The sequence below is a fragment of the Mirounga angustirostris genome, unplaced genomic scaffold (assembly GCF_029215605.1).
Source record: "Mirounga angustirostris isolate CCGP_5_RB_7025 unplaced genomic scaffold, mMirAng1.0.hap1 SCAF_1, whole genome shotgun sequence".
NCBI lineage: Eukaryota > Metazoa > Chordata > Mammalia > Carnivora > Phocidae > Mirounga > Mirounga angustirostris.
In genome coordinates this window covers 197,976,068-198,000,542 of record NW_026991709.1, presented here as the reverse complement: position 1 = coordinate 198,000,542, position 24,475 = coordinate 197,976,068, and the positions used below count along the sequence as shown (strand labels likewise).

The following is a 24,475-nucleotide window of genomic DNA, read 5'->3' as shown; positions in this document are numbered from 1 at the left end:
CATACCCATAATTTCATTCTATAGGTTTTCAAGAAAACATTTAATCAGGTCACTTAAAGATAAATTCTGGCAGGCACTTCCACCCATCTCTCATGCTTCCTCCAAGTCTCTCTTCCACCCACAACTTCAGTCCAATGGCAGTCACCTTGCCAGGTCCAGTGGTCTTGTCTCAAGTCTTATCTCCCTTAACATTTGATGAGCCTAACACAAACCATGGGTTTTCAACGGGCCATTCTTTATTCTAGGTGCTAGAGAGCAGCCTTATCTGGAAGACAGTCTTAGAGAAAACAATACAATGTAATTAAGCGCTATAACAGAAGTTCTTCCTCGCTGGTATGAATAAAGAGAAAAGTAAGCAATTCTGCCAAAGGGCTTCAGAGAAGGTAACATCTGACCTAGACCTTGAAGAACGAGACTAAGTACCCTGAAAGAAGTTGAGAAGAGTAACAGCAGCTTACGAATACTTCCTGGAACACCTGCTCAGTGAGTTAAGTGTCTGCCTTGGGCTCAGGTCTCAGGGTCCTGGGATCCAGTCCTGTGCTTCCTGCTCAGTGGGGAGCCTGCTTCTCCCTCTGTCCGCCGCTCTCCCTGCTTTTACTGACAAATAAATAAAATTGGGGGGTGGGAAAAAAAAAAAGGAATACTTCCTAATGTGAGAAACAGCCCGAGCAAATAACCCCAATGACCCTTAATATAAGAATTCAGAGAGGAGACTGTTAGAAAATGAAGCCAGAAATATGAGTGACGGTTGGACTGGAGGATCTGGTACGTCATGCACAGCAACCTGTATTCTATTCTGTAAGCAAGGGAAAGCCAATGAAACAGCACAATCAGACTGTGATTTACAAAAACAGCCTTGGCAGCAGCATGACAAATGACTAGGAGGTGAACTGGACAGGGATGAGAAGACCATGGTGAGGGTATGAGAGTGCGCTGCAGGAGAGAGAAGCCTAATGAAAGGGTGAGGTGGAAGGAGCATAACCTACAGGCTTTTCCCTAACCCCACATGCATCCCCCACTCCCCAACCAGCTGAAAAAGATAAGACCCCAGGTAAGTTGTTATTACAGGTAAAAACCTCATTGCCCTCAAGTGTATGGAATGAGGAGAAGCAGTGATCTATCCATAGAGACTACTATTAACATGAAAAAGGTAGGCATAAAGAAGCCAGAGATATCTGAGGGACACCTGGGTGGCTCAGTCGGTTAAGCGTCTGCCTTCGGCTCAGGTCATGACCCCAGGGTCCTGGGATCGAGCCCCGCATCAGGCTCCTTGCTCAGCAGGGAGCCTGCTTCTCCCTCTGCCTGCCACTCCCCCTGCTTGTGCTCTCTTTCTGTCAAATAAATTAATTAATTAATTAAATATTTAAAAAAAAAGCCAGAGATATTTGAAAAGAACATTCAGAAAGCTATGATGACAACCAGCACCAAGAGAAAGGAAGAGGGCATTTCAAGGAATGGGTTCATATTACATTGCTAGTGAAAAGGGCACAGACAAAGCAACCAAAAAGCCTCCAACAACACAGGGGAAACCTGTTCAGTTGGCCATGAGAAAAGAGTAGTAGACTGTGGTGGATTGAGGAGATGAGGGTCTCGAGGAAGGTGGTATAAAATGCTCCTTCAAAAAAATCAGGAAATACATGCTACAACATGGATACCTTGAAAACTTTATGCTAAGTAAAAGAAGCCAGTCACAAAAAAACAAATATTATGTGGTTTCATTATATGAAATGTCCAGAGCAGGCAAATCTGCAGAGACAGGAAGATTAATGGTTGCCTAAGGCTGGGGGTGGTGATGGAGAGATGGAGGAATGACAGTTGAAAAGTTTTTTTGAGGTGATGAAAATGTTCTAAAACTGATTATACAACTCTGTGAATATATTAAAACCCACTGAATTATACACTTTAAACGGGTGAATTGTATAGTATATAAATTATACCTCATAAAACTGTTACCAACCAGCAAAAGTTTTTTTAATTAAGAAAAAACGGTCTGGAAGGTGTGGCAGAGACTGCTTGTTGTCTGCCTCATTATCCATCATTCTGCTTTTCGGTCACGTGGCTGCCAATAAGAAAAACTACATTTCCTGACCTCTATTGCAACTAGATGAGGTCCTTAAGGTCTGGCCAGGGGACCGGTATGCCGAATTGGGGCAGGAGAGGGAAGAATTGCTACAGCAACGTTTTGAGATTAAGGGGAACACATCTAGCACCCAAGTGGAGGGGATGACCCTAGACATGACACTGCTCCACTATAACAAAGGAGGAAGCAGACCACAAGAGCCAAACAGGCAAGTGAGTGGATGCAGTGGCAGACCCTTCTAACTGCTTCCATTTTCTCAAGTAAATAAGATCAACAGTTGACAGTGCAGCTGGGGAAAGGAAACAAAGTTTGAGCTAAAGGTGGTGGTACTATCTAAAAATAGGAGGGGGGGCACCTCGGTGGCTCAGTTGTTAAGCGTCTGCCTTTGGCTCAGGTCATGATCCCAGGGTCCTGGGATAGAGCCCCGCATCAGGCTCCCTGCTCCGCAGGGAGTCTGCTTCTCCCTCTCCCACTCCCCCTGCTTGTGTTCCCTCTCTTGCTGTTTCTCTGTCAAATAAATAAATTCTTTAAAAAAAATAAAAATAGGAGAGGGGCACCTGGGTGGATCAGTTGGTTAAGCATAATAGGTCTCTTGATTTCAGCTCAGGTCATGATCTCAGGTTGTGGGATCCAGCTCCTACAGCTCCGCACTCAGTGGGGAGTCTGCTTGAGATTCTCTCCCTCTGCCCCTCCCCGCAGCTTGTGCGCGCGCTGTCTCAAAAAAATAAAGATTTTATTTTTATTTATTTGACAGAGAGAGAGAGAGTACAAACAGGGCGAGTGGCAGGCAGAGGGAGAGGGAAAAGCAGGCTCCCTACTGAGTGGGGAGCCCGATGTGGGGCTCAATCCCAGGCATGACCTGAGCCTAAGGCAGATGCTTAACTGACTGAGGCACCTAGGCACCCCTAAATAAATAAAATCTTAAAAAAAAAAAGGAGGTAAAACAAGATTATCTGTTCAAGTACAGTATATAACACTACCAACAACTGATTCCCACTACTCATAATACTTTATCTCCTTTTAGGCCAAGAGTTACAACCTCCCGCAGAGAGGCCTCCATGACTACTCATTCTTCTTCATCCCTGAACTCCTACAGCACTTGTTCTACTAGGTGCTGCTTCCCAAATGATTATGTAAGCCTACATCACTTGATATTCTGTTTGCAATGGTAGAGAGAAGGCTCTGAAGCCAGGTACTAGTATTCAGAGCAGCTGTGAATCTTTAGGCAAGTTACTTAACCTCTGTACCTCTACTTCCTCATCTGTACCAATGGGAAAAATAATGGTTCCTACCATCACAGTTAGTGGTAATTATTAAATGAGTTAACAGAGGAAAGGGCTTAGAATAAACAATACTTAGCATATAACAGCTAATGTTTTAACTGTTGGATACTATTATCTGTAAATTCCAGTAAAAAAGACTGTATCTTCATTTCTATATTCCCTACAACCCCTGACGAGGTCAAAAACAGCACTGAACAGAAGTATTTGCCGACTCAATCAAGGATAAGAAACCTAGCCTTCCTAAGTTAATGGATAAAAAATGCATTGGCATAGAGACACCCAGCTGGCTCAGTCAGAAGAACATGCAATTCTTGATCTCTTGGTCATGAGCTTGAGCCTTGTGCTGGGTGTATGTAGAGATTACTAAAAATAAATAAACTTTTCAAAAATGCATTGGTTTAAGAAAGCGTTAATTTAACTTTTTGAAAGGAAACTTTCAAAATCTCAAGTTACTAAGATTAGACATTAGCCTTCAAATTTACTTCCTCTAAGCACTTCCCTTCTTTTCAAAATTGGCCTTAAGTCTCATTCTTCAAGTAGGAAGTTACTTCTTTTCAAACAAGGCTTACAGTAACAAACTACTGTATATAAAACTCCCTAGTCCATACATTGATATACGAAACAAAATGGGGAGGGGAAAAAAGACGACTAAATATCTATCTTATCATCTTAGATATGGCAAAAAGTGTTGAAGACAAGTACCCTTAGAATAGTCTTTGTTAAGTTTATTTTTTTTTAGTAATCTCTACACCCAATGTGGGGCTTGAACCCACGACCTGGAGATCAAGAGTCACCAGTTCCACCGACTGAGAGAGCCAGGCGTCCCATTCTTAGAATATTGTAGAGCAGCAATTTCAACTGAAGAGATTATGGAAGATCAATTTATAAATTGATTAATAAATTATAAATAATTTATTAATAGCTAAAGCACTGAAGATAAGAGCAAATTCAAGGTTACCTGAATACAGTGGTGTTTCTTCAAAACTGAAACGTTTCCCAATCTAGCAAATAACTAGTTTTTAACAAGAGCTTTTTTTTTTTTAAGATTTTATTTATTTGAGAAAGAGCACACACAAGTTGGGCAGGGGGTGGTGGGGAGAGGAAGCAGACTCCTCACTGAGCAGGGAGCCAGACTCGGGGCTCAATCCCAGGACCCTGAGATCCTGACCTGAGCTGAAGGCAGACAGATGCTTAATGGACTGAGCCACCCAGGCACCCCTAAGGACAAGTGTTTTTAAGGCCTATTAGGATTCCTTTCTTGTATTCTAATAAGTGTTCCCAAGCAGCAAAGGCCTGGAAATTGTACATTATAATCACTGTATCTTAACTTGTGAATGAATAATCTTGACTATTCCCTATAGTTGGAGGAAGGTGTGATCACATGCACTCCAATCCCTACCCCAACCACATATTCTAGGAGGGGCCATCTGACACATGTTTTCAAAGAGTTCCAGATGATTCTTACCCACCTCTCATCCCCACCCAAAACACTACCAAAAACCTTACTTGACCAAACATTGTATCTGGGTTTCAAAACTGAGTCCCATCCTGTGTGTGTCTAATGAACATACAGCATCTACCATATGGACTACTCAGTAAAATCAGAAATTCATTACATGGACAGGTCCCAGACTAGCCAAAGGAAAAGATTCTACTAGAAATTAATTTCATTTATAGGCAGCAATAGTTATTGCGTTAATAGGCAGTTAACGTAGTGATAAAGGAGCTATACCCATTACAACCAGTTTCCTTGTGTGTCAAGTGGAGAATGAAATCTTCTAAGAAGGGTTGGTACGAAGATTTATAATAAGACAGAAAGAGCTTACCTACTGAAAATAGGTCAGTGTACAACAAATGTTTCTCATTATTATTTAGGTCTTATTTTGGACAAATGGCAACTCCCTCCAAATTCCAACTGTCCAGAACTCGAAGACCAGTTTGTAATATGGCCTGACCTGAAAAGAATGTTGTTTTTCCTAAAATTTCCTAAATTTTCCTCCCTAGCAAATACAGTTGACCCATAACAACATAGATTTGAACTGCACTGGTCCACCTATATGCAGATTTACATCAGAGTACTAAATGGATTTTCTCTTCCTTTGGATTTTCTTAGTATCCTTTTTTCCTCTAGCTTACTTGACTGTAAGAATACAGTATGTAATACTGTATAACATCCTTAATATGTGTTAATTGTTTATGTTATCACTAAGGCTTCCAATCAGTAGCAGGCTATAGCAGTTACACTTTCAGGGAATCAAGTTATATTCGGATTTTCGACTGCACAGGTCAGTGCCCCTAACCCCCATTTGTTCAAGAGTCAAATGTAATTAGTTTTCCAAAGTATATATCACATCCATACCTCATCCCACCCTCTTCTTTCCTATTGATAAAAGTACCAAGTTATGGGCGCCTGGGTGGCTCAGTCGTTAAGCGTCTGCCTTCGGCTCAGGTCGTGATCCCAGGGTCCTGGATCGAGCCCCGCATCGGGCTCCCTGCACTGCGGGGAAGCCTGCTTCTCCCTCTCCCCCTCCCCCTGCTTGTGTTCCCTCTCTCGCTCTCTCTCTGTCAAATAAATAAATAAAAAATCTTAAAAAAAAAAAAAAGTACTAAGTTATTATTTAGCTTATCTCTCACTGTCTGGAATTATAGGCCCACAATGCTTCATCCTGAAGCCTTGGGACTAGATGTTTCTAAACTCAGAATTTTTCAGATTTTAGAAAGATGATATGGTGCAAATGCCAAATACTCCATAACACACCCAATGGGTTAATACCTCAGCAAAATAAATGAACATTCATACTAAAGAGGATAAAGCCTAAACAACTTCTCATCAGTTCAGTTCAGGTTTTGCCATCAAATGAGTTTGTGGTTTTCAGAACTTTCCAAAAGGCGGCTATGAAAATCCTTAACCTGGGGTACATGGGTGGCTCAGTCACTTAAGTGTTTGCCTTAGCCTCAGGTCATGATCTCTGGGGCCTGGGATTGAGCCCCATGTCAGGCTCCCTGCTCAGAGGGGAGTCTGCTTCTCCCTCTCCCTTTGCCCCCTCCCCCTGCTTGTGCACTGGTGCATGCACGTGCTCTCTCAAATAAATAAATAAAATCTTAAAAAAAAAAAGAAATCCTTGGGGTGCCTGGGTGGCTCAGTCAGTTAAGCGTCTGCCTTTGACTCAGGTCATGATCCCAGGGTCCCTCTCCCTCTGACCCTCTCCCCCACGTGTGCGCTCGTGCTCTCTCTCTGGCAAATAAAATCTTTTTAAAAAATCCTTACTTTAATGCCAATTTGTTTCAGACATACACACACACAATCACAATCCTCTCAATACTTTTAAAGCACCTTTTCTAAGGTGCTTTTCTAATGCCCTCTAGTCTGATTTTCCTTGACTGATAATCATGCTATTACCTCAGAGAAGTGAACTGAGTCCCTCCTGCTATTTCTCTTGGGAAATTATAACAAAATAGGCTTTAAATTAGGTAAGTTGGAGATTGGGTGTGGTGTTCATTTAAACTAAACTTCAGGGCTGACAGTAATTTGAATTCTACAACCTAAATTAGCTGAATAATTTCAGTAACTTGTTCAGGGACTACACATTTTGTAATATTTTCTTAGACTCACAGTAAATCTGCCTCTCTGCACAATTTTTAGCTTATTTTTGGCAGATAAGAAGCCACCAAAGATGTTTCAGATGGTGCTACTAGGTTACAACGCATGTTATTATACATTTATTAGCCAAGCATTCATTATAAGCAGGCATAAAACAGTTCTCCAGCCAAGAAACAGAAGTAGAAACAATTCAACTGAATAACTCTGCTGCTTCTGCTGGATCAAGATCTTTACAATATTTTGGAAAGATAATGAATAAATTTCTATGCAGATAAAATAATCACAGCTTTAAAAATGATTAATTTAACATACTTGAGATAATTATAATTTTACCTCATAATTCTTCAAAGGAACTAATTACGCAAAAGAAGCAGTGATGATTACAGCAAGCTTTCTACCATTTCTCAACCACCCAAGAAATAAAAGCATTTAATACAGCAAGCTTTGGACATGACTCAATTTTTACATTTTTTTACTGTACTCGTTACTTTAAACACAGTGGACACAAGAGATTAAGAAGTTGAATTCATAAAACTTACCTTTTTAACATCCATATGCCTCAATTATATAGTCCTCAGCAAAATAAATGAACTCAATTATATAGCCCCAATTATATAGTCCAGTTTGAAATTTTATATCCTGTGGTATCCCCTTCTCTGCAAAGGATAAATTCCAAGACCCCCAGTGCATGCCTGAAATCACAGATGGTACTGAACCCTATATACTGTGCTTCTTCCCGTATATACATACCTATGATAAAATTTAATTTACAAATTACACACAGTAAGAGACTAAACAATAACTAATAGAACAATTACAATATACTGTAATAAGTTATGTGACTGGGGGTGCCTGGGTGGTTCAGTCGTTAAGCGCCTGCCTTCGGCTCAGGTCATGATTCCAGGGTCCTGGGATCGAGCCCAGCATCGGGCTCCCTGCTTGGCGGGCAGCCTGCTTCTCCCTCTCCCACTCCCCCTGCTTGTGTTCCCTCTCTCACTGTATCTCTCTCTGTCAAATAAATAAATAAAATCTTAAAAAAAAAAAAAAGTTATGTGACTGTAGTCTCTTCCCACCCCCTCATAATACCATATTGTACTCACCCTTTGTGTGATGATGTGAAATGATAAAATGCCTATGTGACGAGAGGAAGTGATGTGAATGACGTAGGCACTGTGATGTAGGATTAGGCTACTACTGACTTTCTGACAGATGTCAGAAAGAGGATCATTACTTCCAGACCACAGGTAACAGAAACCATGGGTAAGAATAACTAGTGTGTTTTATTTCTCTCTCCAAATAAGTTGTTATGAATCAGTATTGTACTGATGACTATTACAAAAGCAAAAGTTGTACAGTCTTTTGGAAAGTAAACTTAATCCTGTTGAGTTTCACATAGAAGAATGATGATCCTTATGCACATTAAAAACTTCCTCCCAACCCCAGGTTTTGTCAATGTCAGTTTCCGCAAGAGGGTGTAGTGTCAATGAGAACTATGCAAAAAATTCTTTGGATGAAACCCGGACATAAAATGTCATATAGCAGATAAGAAAATATATAAATCCCAAGACAACTATTTTATGAAATTATAAAACCCAAAGGATACAACCACCCTCAGCCAAAACAATATCCTATAACTGAAGCTATTAAGCCATGATTTCTTATTTCCTTTGCCCTGATCGCACCCCACCTACCCTTCCCCCACTTAGATAACTCATACTTTAGGCTAAGTCACTCACTGTCTCTCAGGGCATTCCCTGAGCTCCCAACTTAGATCAGGCCCCTCGGATACTCCTCCAGCACCAAACATCTCTCTCTGCCTCACTCATCACACCCCTCCAAAGTTTCTTCCTCTCAAACTCTATTAATATTAGAATCACATCTGTCTTATTCACCATTGTCAGACAACCATAGGTGCAAGCACATAGTAAAATGTTCAAATAACAAATTTGAAAAAATACACTTCCAGGAGCAAAGCAGCTTTATATAACCAATTTGCTGAACACAGATTTTAAAAAGAAAACAGTTACAACATCAGCTATGTACACTAGTGGTGAGGCTATCTCCTAGAACACTTGTTTTAGTAGTTCAAGAATTTGCCCTCACAGAATTATAGAAACTCCTCATATAAATCAGAAACTTAAGTTATCTGTAACAGGAGTGTTAAACAGATCCTCCCTATGAACTAACTCATTTGCTCTTATTTTATAAACAACTCTGTAAGTCTAACTGGCCAGTAGCTGAATTCACAGCAGTTAGAAAAATGCATGCTTGGGTGAGAAAGAGGTGCAGCCTATGACAAGACATAGGAGACAGAAAACCCCGTAAATCAGGCTCAGAAATATAAAATAGGGAGCAAGAGAAGTGCCAATCTGGCCAGTCCTAAAGCAGGCCAACATACTCCAAGAATAGAACTCAAAAACTCTTTCCCTTAGGAGGAAAGACCTCAATTTATTACACAGGGAAGCTTAAGTCCCAGACACTGCAAGACAGGGAAAAAGACATCCACCACAGAAATAAAACAAAATTTAAAGCTTAAGAAAACAAGCTTCAGTTATTTAGAACACAATGATACGATTTCAGTGGTTTAAGATCTCAATTTTTCCCACAAGAGCCATACTGTACCTAAACACACATGAATCCCATTAAAGCTTAAAAGATGCCCTACAATGCATTCTAATAGCAAAGCTATTAGAATTATGAAACTGAAAATAAAGTTCAAAACACAGCCTTTTCTCTAGACAGTCCTAAAAGTAACAACCAAATTAGAATCAAATTTTTGTTCAAACAATAAACCTGGTTTAAAGTGTAGATTTTCCCAGGCACTCCCTTCTCCAATATCTTCCATTCTACTGCTTTTGTACTTTGTTAAAGTACACATCTAAAATGAATAGAGTACATACCACTTCATTAAATCAAAGAAAATCACTACATTGAAAGTGTTTCAGAGCAGTGGGCAGAAACTTGTCCTATCAACTCCAGATTCATCCACAGCAGGTCTGTGCCTAGCACACAGGAAACACCATTAAACACTAGGAAATTAAATTGAAAACATAAAGCCATTTATTTTAGCTGCAGACAACATAGGAGACCTCTGACAAAAAGGCTCAAACCATCTGTCCATTTGTTCATAATGCCCTTGAGCCTGGTACTGTCATTATTTTGCCATCTTGATCAAACAGTTGTCAAGGGTCGATGTCGTTCAAGGGCCCTTAGAGATGAAGAGCATCAGGCCTAAAGCACATAAAGGCAAGCAGAGGAGAACCCCACAAAGCCTGTAATATATGGCCAAATAAGAACAATCCCAGATTTAAATTCTTTGGGGCTGGAGGAAAGAAACACTCTCTTCTGGCTTCCCAAGTAACACATCTTCTCATTCACCTCAAAATGTAAATATCCTAGGGTTAACCTTAATGGATGGGCAGAATCAGGATTTGACTTTGTGCAGCCTAATTCTCCACTTATACTGCCCACAGCACAATGCTTGTCTGGAGAACTGCCATACAGAGAAGAATAAACCAAGAGGTAGCTCCAGTGAGCTGCCTAGGTGTTTCAGCAATGACAATACATAGCCAGACACCCTGCATTCTGGCACAAACATCTATTCCTCTCAAGGTTCCACAATTAGCAAATGAAAACTCCTCAGGGTGAGGCCTGCATCTATTTAAAACTTTTTTCTTTTTTAAAATTGAGTGAAATATACATAATATGAAGGTTTTTTTTAATATTTTATTTATTTGAGAGAGAGACAGACAGCAAGAGCAGGAACACAAGCAGGGGGAGTGGGAGAGGGAGAAGCAGGCTCCTGGCCGAGCAGGGAGCCCGATGCAGGGCTTGATCCCAGGACCCTGGGATCATGACTTGAGCTGAAGGCATATGCTTAACCGAGTGAGCCACCCAGGCACCCCTAGCACAACACTTTTAAGGTTCATCCATTTTGTGGCAGGTATTAGTACTTCATCTTTTTAAATAGCTGAATAATATTCTATTGTATGTACATAACTACATTTATTTATCCACTCATCTGCTGGTCGACATTTGGATTGTTTCCACCTTTTGGCTATATGAATAGTAATGCTATGAACATTTATGTACAAGCATTTAGTATGAGTACCTGTTTTCAATTCTTCTGGGTATACATCTAGGAATGGAGTTGCTGTGTTGTACGTTAACTATGTAACTATATGAGGAACTGCCAAACTATTTTCCACAGTGTATGCTATGAAATATCTTGCCGTATTATCACCCAGACCTATTGTTAAGGAGAAAGAATAAGATCCGTAACACTGTGATGTGCAATAGTACGTATCTAAAAAAAAGGAAAAATATGTAACATACATACAGACACAGTATCTCTAGAAGGATACACAGGAAACAGTTACAAGGTTTTCTTTAAAGGAGGAGTTTGGGAAGCAGGGAGAAAGGCTTACTTTTCATGCCCACCCCTTTTGCACTGTTTCATATACATGCTTCATCAACCTCCTTGCTCTAAAATAATATATTTCAAAAAAAATTTTTAAGGGTGCCTGGGAGGCTCAGCTGGTTAAGCGTCTGCCTTCAGCTCAGGTCATGTTCATAGGGTCCTGGGATCAAGTCCCATATCGGGCTCCTTGCTAGGCAGGGAGTCTGCTTCTCCCTCTGCCTGCCACACCCTCGCTTGTGCTCGCACTTGTTCTCACTCCCTGTCAAATAAATAAAATCTTAAAAAAAAAAAAATCAAGGGGTGCCTGGGTGGCTCAGTCAGTTAAGCATCTGCTTTCAGCTCAGGTCATGGTCCCAGGGTCCTGGGATCGATCCCAAAGTCCGGCTCTCAGCTCAGCAGGGAGCCTTCTTCTCCCTCTCTCCCCTGCCTGTGTGTTCTCTCTCTCAAATAATTAAAATCTTGGGAAAATAAATTAATTAAAAAATAAATTTAAAAAAATAAATAAATTTTTTTTAAAAATTAAAAAACTTCTTAAAAAGATTTTATTTATTTATTTGACAGAGACACAGCGAGAGAGGGAACACAAGCAGGGGGAGTGGGAGAAGGAGAAGCAGGCTTCCCGCAGAGCAGGGAGCCCGATGTGGTGCTCGATCCCAGGACCCTGGGATCATGACCTGAGCCGAAGGCAGACACTTAACGACTGAGCCACTCAGGCGCCCCCAAAAATTTTTTAAGTAATCTTGGGGCACCTGGGTGGCTCAGTTAAGTGTCTGCCTTTGAATGGAGCCTCACATTGGGCTTCCTGCTCAGCAGGGAGTTGGCTTTCTCTCTCCCCCTCTCCACCGCTCCGCTCTCTCTCCCTTTATCTCAAATAAATAAAATCTTAAAAAAAAGTAATGTCTACACGTGGGGCTCAAGCTCATAACCCCAAGATGAAGAGGTGAATATTCCAACGAAGCCAGCCAGGTGCCCCAATAAGATATTCTTAAAGCCCCAAAGAAAGCAATACAATGAGAGAGGACTATTCTCTGGAATAGGAAGAATATACATCTTTTTTAAACTCTACCCTCAATGTGGGGCTTGAATTCACAACCCCAAGATCAAGAGTCACATGCTCTACCAACTGAGCCAGCCAGGCACCCTCATCTTTTGTTATAAACTTTTTTCTGTAAGATTTTATCTATTTGACAGCACAAGCAGGGGGAGAAACAGAGGGAAAGGGACAAACAGACTCTGCACTGAGCCTGGACTTGGGGCTCGACCTACATGGGGCTTGACCTCACGACCTAAGATCATGACCTGAGCCGAATCCAAGAGTCAGCTGCTTACCTGAATGAGCCACGCAGACACCCCTCCTCTTTTATTATTGTGGTAAAATATGTATAACATAAGCAGCCGACTCTGGATTTCAGCTCAGGTCTTGATTTCAGGGTCCATGAGTTCAAGCCCGGTGTTGGGCCCCATGCTTGGTGTGGAGCCTACTTAAAAAAGAAAACTTCAGGGCACTTGGTTGGTTCAGTCAGTGAAGCATGCAACTCTTGACCTTGGAATTGTGGGTTCAAGTCCCACGCAGGGTGTACAGATTACTTAAAAATAAAATTAAAGGGGCACCTGGGTGCTCAGTCATTAAGCGTCTGCCTTCGGCTCAGGTCATGGTCCCAGGGTCCTGGGATCCAGCCCTGCATCAGGCTCCCTGCTCCGCGGGAAGCCTGCTCCTCCCTCTCCCACTCCCCCCTGCTTATGTTCCCTTTCTCACGGTCTGTCAAATAAATAAAATCTTTAAAACAGAATTTAAAAATTAAATTAAATTAAAAAGTATATATACCAAAAAAAAAAAAAAAAAGAAAACTTTAAAGCTTTCCAAAGAAATGTTTTGTATCTTGACTGGGTGGCAATTACACATGTGTATGTATTTACCAAAACTTGCCAACCTGTCACTTAAATACATGCATTTTACTGCGTGTAAATTTATACCTAAACAAAGGTGATTAGGAAAAAAGCAAACAAAAAAACCCTCCCAAAGTGACTCCAAGTTTGGGATCCACCAAGTTTGGGAGCTACTGTTCCCAAGCACCAAAGCCCTGCTGTATTTCCCCAAGAATTATGTCTTAGGATACTATCTCCCCTTTACTCCCCCCAAAAATCTCTTCCACATTGGGGTGCCTTGCTGGCTCAGTCAGTAGAGCATGCAATTCTAGATCTCAGGGTTGTGAGTTCAAGCCCCACACTGGGTGCAGAGATTTAAAAAAAAAAAAAAAAACACTTAAAATAAGTTTCTTGGGATGCCTGGGTGGCTCAGTTGGTTAAGTGTTTGCCTTTGGCTCAGGTCATGATCCCAGAGTCCTGGGATCAAGTCCCGCATCAGGCTCCCTGCTACGCAGGAAGACTGCTTCTCCCTCTGCCTGCTGCTCCCCCGCTTGTGCGCTCTCTGACAAATAAATAAAGAAAATCTTAAAAAAAAAACAACAACAAAAAACCCACAATTTCTTCCACATTCAATTAGTGTGATTATTGGGTACTACAAACTGTAGCTTGAATAGTGAAAGTTAAAGGGCTGCACGTCTGGCACTGGAGCTAAGTGCTTCTCTCTCACTGAACCCTCACAGCATTCCGATACTAACCCTATATATATACTAAGGTATATAAAAAACAAGTGTAAGAACTAGTACTTAACTGTCAGCCTCTCTCCAGAACCCATGTTCTTACCCAAGATATTCTACTGCCTTCCTTTTCTGAACTTAAGACCTTCAGGAGATAAACAGGAGCTTCCTTCCAAGTAACTAGAAAAGTTAGAGAGACTTCATCCAGAAAAGAACTTTTCCACAAAAAATTAAATGCACTATTTCTAACAAAACTACCAAATCATGTAATAAAATGATCTCGTGGCAAAAAATGTATAGCTACAGTATTAAATATCTACCTTAAATGTACTTCGTTAGGCTCTCAAAACCTAAATACCAAACAACAAAGTTACATAATAGTACACCAGAAAAGTGACATAGCATTTGCTCTATGGATTCATGAGAGAGACATCAGAGACCAACTGCTCTGCACCAGAGAGACCTGGACACAATGAGAAAAAGGTAAAAATATATATAAAAACATAAGTAGAATTGGGCGCCTGGGTGGCTCAGTTGGTTAAGTGACTGCCTTCGGCTCAGGTCATGATCCTGGAGTCCCGGGATCGAGTCCCACATCGGGCTCCCTGCTCGGCAGGGAGTCTGCTTCTCCCTCTGACCCTCCTCCCTCTCATGCTCTCTGTGTCTCATTCTCTCTCTCTCAAATAAATAAATAAAAATCTTTAAAAAAAAAAATAAGTAGAATTTTCAACCATATGCTTAAAATCAAAACAATTTCTTAAAGTAACAGAATTAAATCTGTGTTTTAAAGTAGGTAGGAGCTGGGCTCCTGGGTGGTTCAATGGGTTAAGTGATGGCTTTAGGCTCAAGTCATGATTTAGGTCCTGAGATTGAGCCCCACATCAGGCTCCCTGCTCAGCGGGGAGCCTGCTTCTCCCTCTCCTGCTCCCCGCTGAGCAGGGAGCCTGATGCTCCCTTGTGCTCTTGTGCTCTGTCAAATAAATAAAATCTTAAAAACCAAACCAAAACAACAACAAAAAAACACATTTTCCCATACGTTTTAGAAATTTGTTTTAGGTACACCTGGCTGGCTCAGTTGGAAAAGCATGCGACTCCTGATCTCAGGGTCATAAATTTGAGCCCCATGATGGATGTAGAGATTACTGAAATAAATAAAACTTGAAAAAAAAATTGTTTTAGTGACTATGGTCAGGATGCAGTGTTAGTAAAATTGGAAAACGTAATTAATGAAAACGTTAACTTCTAAAGAATAAGCCTGAAAGATACATGAAGTGTGCATATAGCAGGTACATGATAAATAAATGCTTCTGGCTTCATGACTGAACCCTCTTAAGCCACAGTTCAACACACAAGTATACATGAAAGTTAGCATGGGTTAGAAGTTGTCCAAGAGGGGCGCCTGGGTGGCTCAGTCATTGGGCGTCTGCCTTCGGCTCAGGTCATGATCCCAGGGTCCTGGGATTGAGCCCCACATCAGGCTCCCTGCTCCGCGGGAAGCCTGCTTCTCCCTCTCCCACTCCCCCTGCTTGTGTTGGCTCTCTGGCTGTGTCTCTCTCTGTCAAATAAATAAATAAAATCTAAAAAAAAAAAAAACGATGGCAAAATCCTAGGACATAAATCCCAACATACTAACTCCTACAGTTAAACAAATGAAAGAAAATGCAGACACCAAACATGTTGTGTTTCTCCTAATTCAGTCGGGTAAAGAAATCCACATAACTTTTTGCGTCCTACCAATAAAATCTTTGTCACTCTGAAAGCAGTCACTATATAAATACAATGCACTGATAACCTGAAAGCAAAATATCCTTGAAGAATCTATTAGAATTAGAACAAGTATTTCCACTAAGGGAGAAAACTAGTATGTATTGAGCATTGTGCTATTTCATCTAAAATTCCTATAAAATGGGGTCACCTGGGTGGCTCAGTCAGTTAAGTGTCCGACTCTTAGCTCAGCTCAGGTCTTGATCTTAGGGTCTTGAGTTTAAGCCCTGCACACCCAGTGTGGAGCCCACTTTTTAAAAAATTCCATAAAAAACGGGGCGCCTGGGTGGCTCAGTCGGTTAAGCGGCTGCGTTCGGCTCAGGTCATGATCCCAGGGTCCTGGGATCGAGCCCCACACCGGGCTCCCTGCTCGGCGGGAAGCCTGCTTCTCCCTCTCCCACTCCCCCTGCTTGTGTTCCCTCTCTCACGGTGTCTCTGTCAAATAAATAAAATCTTTAAAAAAAAAAAAGATTCCAGGGGCGCCTGGGTGGCTCAGTTGGTTAAGCGACTGCCTTCGACTCAGGTCATGATCCTGGAGTCCCTGGATCGAGTACCGCATCAGGCTCCCTGCTCAGCAAGGAGCCTGCTTCTCCCTCTAACCCTCCCCCCGTCATGTACTCTCTCTCTCTTTCTCGCTCTCTCAAATAAATAAATCTTTAAAAAATAAAAAGATTCCATAAACTTCCTATAAAATGAATATAATCTTCATTTCATAGACAGGTCCTGAGGCTCACAGAAATAATCTGGTTAAAGACATATATATACATATATATATATATATATATATGTATATATATACACACACACCCCTTCTATGGCACAACTTTGTAATTACAAGGCTATGAGCATTTTTGATGAAGAATCTGATAAGCATAACCTTCCTTACTTTTGTTTTTACATACAATAATGTAGAAATACACAATTGAGAAAACAACTTTGAAACAGTCTCCCCTCTTACAGGGGAGGCCAACAATCAAACTACTCTAATGCATCACTCAAAGTACTTAAAGGAGAAATTTCAAGCCTTGTGGATAACAATAGAGTACATATCCAGGGATGCTGGGCGAGTTGTCTTCCTATGCCCAGTAGTTGCACTGAGCTAATCTTGCCATGGACCAGAGATTCAGGAAGCCACATCTTCCAATGTATCAGCAAAGCCTATGAGCACTCCTTACAATATACTGTGAATCCCTCCACTTCCACTGTTACCATTCTTGTCCAAGCCACTATCATCTGTCACTGGATTTAAAGAGCCTCCAATAGGGGTGGCCTGGGTGGCACAGTCCGTTAAGCATCTGATTCTTGGTTTCAGCTCAGGTCATGATCTCAGCGTCGTGAGATGGACCGCCGCATCAGACACCACGCTCAGTACAAAGTCTGCTTGAGATGCCCTCTCCCTCTTGCCCCCCCAACTGTGCGCTCTCTCAAATAAATAAATAGCTTCCAATAGATCTCCCTGCTTCCATTTTTGCCACCCTATAGTCTATTCTCCATACATGAGCTAGAAATATAAACAAATCAGATCTCATTACTCCCATTATAAACAATTATAAAAACCCTTTAATAGCTTTCCAACACAACCAGAATAAACTCTAAATTTCCAGTTCCTACAAGATCTGGCCCCTGCCTACCTGTAAGACTTTATTTCTTTTACTCTTCCCACTTGCTCTTTAGGCTCCAGCCATTCAGGTTTTTTTGCTGTTCCCTAAAAAAGACAAGCCCATCCCTTACGTATCATCAGACTTCCCTACTAGAACAGTAACGACACAAGCAGGACTATTAACATTTTTGTGATTATTAACACCTGATGTGCTTTCTACTTTCTTGTCAATGATAATTGAGAAAAGTAGGTAAGATTCAAAACCAACAGACTTTTTAGTTCCAAACCAATTGTTCGTATTTCTAGGAATAAAGAGATCATAAAACAAACAAAAAACTTCTTGAGGGAAGGGATTTTTTTTTAATGTGAGACTTACAGTTTATTTTCTTAAGTAAGCTCTATGCCCAAAGTGGGGTTTGAATTCATGACCCCAAGATCAAGAGTCGCATGCTCTACCAACTGAGCCAGCCACGCACCCAGAGAGCAGGGACCTTCTTTGTTTTCTTCAGATGTGTCCCAGAACAGCATCTGACATATAGTAGCTATTCAGTAACTACTTGTTCAATGAATGAATGACAAAACTACAACCCAGCTTGGTCATTCTTCTTACCATGCCAAGGAGGAATTCAAAGCCAACCAAAACCACTACCATTTTATGCCCTCACTGCCAGGTAGCCCATCTCACCAAAAAATATTCATCCTCTTCACAGCTCGCTTCTCCATATAGAGTTCCCTCAGACCCAAAGAGAACAAGGAAAGCTGATCAAAAAGTACTAGACCAAGATATTTATCATGGTATCAATTAAGATATTTCTATTTCCGGGACACCTAGGTGGCTCAGTCGGTTAAGGGTCTGCCTTTGGCTCAGGTCATGATCCTGGGGTCCTAGGATCGAGTCCCGCATCGGGCTCCTTGCTTAGCAGGGAACCTGCTTCTTCCTCTGCCTGCCACTCCCCCCTGCTCTCTCTCTCTCTCTGACAAATAAAAAAAACTTAAAAAACAAAATAAATTAAAAAAGGATACTTCTATTTCCTTTATTTGTAATTAGTTTAAATATCTAAACAACCCCTGGATGGGCTATTATACCAGCTGTTAACATTGCTCCCAACTAAAGCAATAGGTCTCTGACCCCTCTGGTAAGAGGGAAGCTTGTCCTCTGATCTTCATTCTCTAGCTGGCTCATTTGCTATTGATAAATAGATATACCTGAAGCACAAGGTCTAGATAAACTGTATGATAACCAAACTATCAAAAAAATGAAAACTTAAAGATGAAAAACAGAAGGAGTAAGATGGGAATGGCCCGGAAGTAAAAGAATACGTGTTTAACACAGGGAGTCCATCTCCTTAGGAAATATATCCTCATCTAAAAAAGAAATACCTTGGGAGGCGTTAAGCGGTTAAGTGTCTGCCTTCAGCTCAGGTCATGATCCCAGGGTCCTGGGATCAAGTCCCTCATTGGGCTCCGTCCTCAGTGGGGAGCCTACTTCTCCCTCTGCCTGCCGCTTCCCCTGCTTGTGCTCTCCCCCCCGCCGACAAATAAATACATACTCTTTTAATAAATAAATAAATAAGAAAAAAAGAAATATCTTAGGGCGCCTGGGTGGCTCAGTTGGTTGAGTGTCTGACTCCTGGTTTCGGCTCAGGTCATCGTCTTGGGGTTGTGGGATCAAAACTTGTGTCAGGCTCTGTGCTGGGCGTGGAGCCTGCTTGGGGTTTTCTCTCTCCCTTTACCCCTCCTCCCCCATCTCTAAAAAAGAAAAAAAGAAAGATCACTTAGAAGTAAAAAAGGAAGTTAGAAGAGTACCTTATGGAGAGATAAGAAAATAAGACCAGAGAGAAAAGGTATGGAATAAGATAAAGAATTCAAGATTGGTGAAGAGAATCATTAACAGTAATGCACTCACATTTCCCTAGAATTAACATTAATATATAATAATCTGTCTTCCAAGGGAAAAGGGAAGTAAAAGAAGAGGTTTCTATTTACATACCTTACAAATGTGCTGCAAGACCCACGGCCTGTGTGGCAGAAGTTCTACAAGTGCCTTGAACTTCTCAGATGAAGGGCACTATAAAAATATAAAAATATCAAGAATTATGTCTATTGATTTTACAAGGAAAAAAGCCAAAACATAGGATGTAAACAGGCTTGCCCAAAGTTCCGTGAAGTAATTTAGGATCCAAGAGAGGGAAAAAGTGTAGAATTTAATTTTTGATTGATATACCACCAAATTTATCACATTTATACAAGTTTTAGCTTCCTTCAGTTAATAAAATGCTCACAATCAACGTTATCTTGTGAATATTATAATATTGTCCTTTTAAAAGCAAAAAGCAAAAACAAAAGCAAAAGCAAATGAATCCTATGTAAATTAATTTTCCAACATATTATAAAAATTTTCAAACACATAGCAAAGTTAAAAGAATCTTACAATGAACACATCTAATCCTACTACCTAGACTACTATGAACATTTGAATAACTTGCTTTATCTAATTACACATTTTTTTTTATTCTTATGTTAATCCCCATACATTACATCATTAGTTTTAGATGTCTCATTACACATTCTTCTTAATATGGCATTACAGAGAAATTACAGGCTGAAAGGCAACTGTCCAAAAATCAATGGCTTCAAAAACTCAGGGTGAAGGCATTAGGTCAAAGAAAATAATATTCGGAAATCTTACTGATATTTTTGTCAGAAATGATCAGTATTAGTTTACTACTGGGATGCCTGGGTGGCTCAGTTGGTTAAGCGTCTGCCTTTGGCTCAGGTCATGATCCCAGCACCCTGGGATCAAGTCCCACATCAGGCCCCTTGCTCAGCGTGAAGTCTGCTTCTCCCTCTGCTGCCGCTCCCCCTGCTTGTGCTAACAAATAGGTAAATATTAAATATACATATATATTAACTATTTGAAGTCAGAATGGACTCAGATCTACTCCTACTCTTGGAGAGTGATTCTAGTTATTTGTTTAATATCAGATCATATCATTCTCCTGCTAACAAACATCTAACGAGGAGCGCCTGGGTGGCTCAGTTGGTTAAACATCTGCCTTCGGCTCAGGTCATGATCCCAGGGTCCTGGGATCAAGTCCTGGGATCAAGCCCTGTGTCTCGTTGGGCTCTCTGCTCAGTGGGGAGCCTGCTTCTCCCTCTCCCTGCTGCTCCCCCAGCTTGTGTGCTCTCGCTCTCAAATAAATAAAATCAATCTTTAAAAATCTAATGATTTCTCATTTCAGAACAAACCCAAAGAACTTCCCATATCCTAACAGCCCTACAGGTTTTCGTCCCTACCCACCTCTCTAATTTCATTTTACCTTCCACTTCTCCCTTTACTCCACTCCAAACATTTTGGTTGCTTATGTTCTCCTCTTTCCCTTCACGTGAATAGTAAAACACTATTATAAACATGCTTAAACATATTTACTTTATCCACCCTCTTCATTAAAAAAAAAACAGCTCAATTTGGGACAAACTGCAAATTGGCTGCAATGTAACAGAATGTATCTCATATTTTGACCATTATTAACTATAAAATGTTAACCAGGATCATCTGGAGGAAGCGCCAATAAATTCAGACCAACACCCAGAATGAGCAGCGTCAATGCCTATCTGATTTTCTGTCACATGACTACCATAATTATGAGTATACAAGGCCTTCACTTAATACTACAGCACCACAGATTAAAAATGAGTCATTTGAAATAGAAACACTTGAAATAGGAATTTTACAGTAATTACTAACTTTAAACTGTCTTGGAAATTTTAATTTATTAATCTCATAAGTACTTAACAGCGAGCATATCCCCAAAGAGCACATATAGTAAGACACGTTAACACATGTTTAAAATTTAGTTACATTAAAGCCTAGGTGCAGGCAAACTAAGTTCCACTGGCCAGGGATAAAGGATAAACTAAGTGGTAGGGGAAGGAAAATAACTTTTAGGTACCTTTTACAAATACAAATATATGTGATTAAAATCCAGTGATTATGTACCATTTATCATTATCACTAGTGCAATTAAACCCAAAGTGCTGTCTATAGAAGCTCAGCAAGCCCAAATTAGTTCTCTTAGAAGTTGAAATATCGGGGCGCCTGGGTGGCTCAGCTGGTTACGCATCTGCCTTCGGCTCAGGTCATGATCCCAGGGTCCTGGGATCGAGCCCCACATCGGGTTCCTTGCTTGTCAGGGAACGTGCTTCTCCCTCTCCCTGTACTGTTCCCCCTGCTTGTGCTCTCTCGCTCTATCAAATAAATATAATCTTAAAAAAAAAAAAAAAAGTTGAAATATCAGTCTTTCTTCTGACAGAGTTAACATAAATAAATCTCTCAGCTCTAGGACAACTAAGAAGTCCCAAAGTAGCAACTCCTCCTGTCACTGCTTGAACTCTACTTCATGGACAGGAAACACCTCAAGATCTACCTGTTTTCATTCTCCTAATAAGAATCAGGACTAGGAGAACATTCCAACAAACTACCACCATACACACATATACACAGGGAATTGTTGACTTGATACGTGTTTCTCTCCATCCCACCTCAAATCAATAGGCAGAAGAGCCCTCAGTCACATGATAACATCTTAGCCTGACCTAATTATGTTGGATTTGGAACAGGGGAGTCTGGGCCTCCCTTTGGAAGAAGTTGTTTCCTCAAGAAGACCCAAACACCCAGGGGCCCCTGGCTGGTGCAGTCAGTTAAGTATCTGACTCTTGGTTTCGGCTCAATCATAATCTCAGGGTCGTGGGATCGAGCCCCGAGTGAGCCCGGAGCTCAGGGAGGAGTCTGCTAGGTTTCTCTCTCCCTGTCCCTCCACCCCTTCCCACACTCACTCACTCCTCTCAAATGGATAAATAAATCTTTTTTTTTTTTTTAAGATTTTATTTATTTATTTGAGAGAGAGAACACATGAGAGGGAATAGGGTCAGAGGATGAAGCAGACTCCCTGCCGAGCAGGGAGCCCGATGCAGGACTCAATCCAGGGACTCCAGGATCATGACCTGAGCCGAAGGCAGTCGCTCAACCAACTGAGCCACCCAGGCGCCCTGGATAAATAAATCTTAAAAAAAAACAAAAAAACAAAAAACACCAAACACCTAAAGCTAAAATTAAGCCAACCAGGGACCCTATATATTCATTTATGTATTTCAATCAACTGCTGCAGGACCATTCAGCTTCATGGAGGAGAATGTTGTGAAGCTAAAGAACTGAAATTTGTTTAGAAAATGAATTTTTCAGATTTTCATAACATATATAAAATCAGTAATACATAAAAGGAGAAAACACTGGAAATAAGTCCTGAATTTTACCTAACTCTAAACAAGGTGTTTTAGAGTACAAGGAGAATACCTTAAAGAGAAAACAGTTCTGGCCTGCACCTAACTAGAAAAATGACCTTAGGAAATTTACATAAGTCTCTGGGACTCAGTTTCCTCATCTGCAAATGGGGTTGGACCATATAGGTCCTCAAGATTCCTTCTGGGTCTGAAATTCTTGATCTATGAAAAAGTTGGTGGATTTCTATTCTCTTCCCTCCAGTACAGATTTTTATGAGAACAGAAACCATAACTCTAGCACTAGACTCTGACTTAAAGCAAGTTTTCTTCTATTTTATTAGGTCCCCAAGAGCCACCACTGCTCTACAAAAGTAGATGGAACTACTCTCCAGACAATTTATCAAAAGAGATCTTTAAGTAAATTATCCTTCACAATTAGGAATTAGTCTTGTACTTTCAGGTCACTTGCGCCCAATGCTCGAACCAGTATCTCTACCAACTTAGTTATATCTAAAGTGACAATCATGCAGTGGTATATACATGTTACACATCTGGATATCTGACACTGAGTGAAAAATTCTCACCACATATAACATTTTTAAGAATTTTTTAAAAGTATTTTTTCCCTTCAGATCTGGGAGGGAGGACTATAATCTGACCGCACACCTGCAAGAAACATTTTCTTCAAAGACAAAAACACAAAAAGAAGCAAACAAGTCACGAATATTGGTAAAAATTTTAAATCAGGACCCTTAAAAAACACAAGTGAAACCAACTGTGAGGCAAAAAGGATGCCAATTTTACACCATAAACTACTAAACATTGTTTTGACCAATTCGATTTGCGTGCAAACAGTGCTATTTAATAAAGACGGCTTGTTAACTGGGTTCAATCGGTAACTAAGGACAGCTGTTTAGGTGATTCCTATCAAGGTAGTAACTTAGACTAAGCAAAATTCCAAATTAATGTTCTATTTCAATGCAACACAGTTTAAATCATGAAAAAAAATGTTTTCAACTGGAAAATTCCCTTTCCAATACCCAAGAATCCTAACCCGTAAGATTTCAACACTACTTAACTTACAAATCTCCGAGAATACTGCATTTAAAAAGAAAATCTACCCAAAACATAACTGGACTTCACCCTGTATAAAACGGTGATTCATGTTTCATATTCAGTGTAAAAGCCAAAATGGAGTTGTAAAGAGTTTCTTTCCCATTTCAACTCTCAACAGCCACGCGCGCTTCGCCGGGGCCGGCTGCACGGCGCGGTCGCCGGGCCCGGCTCGAAGCCCCCGCCCTGCCCGGCACAGCCGTGAGAGAGGAAGAACCGGGGACCGCGAGCGGGCGGCTTGGGCTCCACCAGGCCTGGCCGGGCGGGGGAAGGGGCGCGGGAGGCCGCGGGGCGCGCTTCCGGGGACTGCGCGGGCGGGGCCGCCGCTTTGGGGAGCGGGGCCCGGGCCAGGAGGCAGGGGCAGGGGCCGGGGCCCAGGGGCAGCCGGCTGAGAGCAGCAGGTGGGGCGCGGCCGCGGCGGGGCTGCGGGCGGGCGGGCGGCCGGAAGAGTGCCGGGAGGGCGGGCGGGCGGGCCCGGGGCGCCGCAGCGCCAGGAGGGAACCCTCTCGCTCACCTCAGGCGACGAGTCGCAGTCCGGCCTCTCTGCGCCGAGGACGCCTGTCCGCGAGTCGCAAGCTCGGAGACGGGCGGGTGGCTGAGAAGACGGCAGCAGACTAACGAGAGAACCGACGAAGAACGGCGGGCGGCGGGCGGGGAGCGCGAGCGAGCGAGGGCGGTCGGCGGCGGGAGGGCGGGGAGCGACGTGCGCGCCCCCGTGTGCCAGCGGGCTCGAG

At 41.7% G+C, this 24,475-nt stretch overlaps 1 protein-coding gene across 2 annotated transcripts in view; it reads right to left on the bottom strand.

Annotated features, from left to right (window-relative positions):
- The window catches only part of RHOA (ras homolog family member A), a 61,350-nt gene extending 36,879 nt beyond the window's left edge, over nt 1-24,471 (bottom strand). The window contains exons 1-3 of one of the 2 annotated variants that reach the window (XM_064596123.1): nt 24,256-24,471; nt 19,339-19,416; nt 17,380-17,453 (exon numbers count right to left, since the gene is read on the bottom strand). The gene's annotated coding sequence lies outside the window, so the exon portion shown is untranslated. The remainder of the gene's footprint in view (nt 1-17,379; nt 17,454-19,338; nt 19,417-24,255) is intronic. The other variant, XM_045862379.2, reaches the window with a different exon arrangement.
- Between the last annotated feature and the right edge of the window lie 4 nt (nt 24,472-24,475).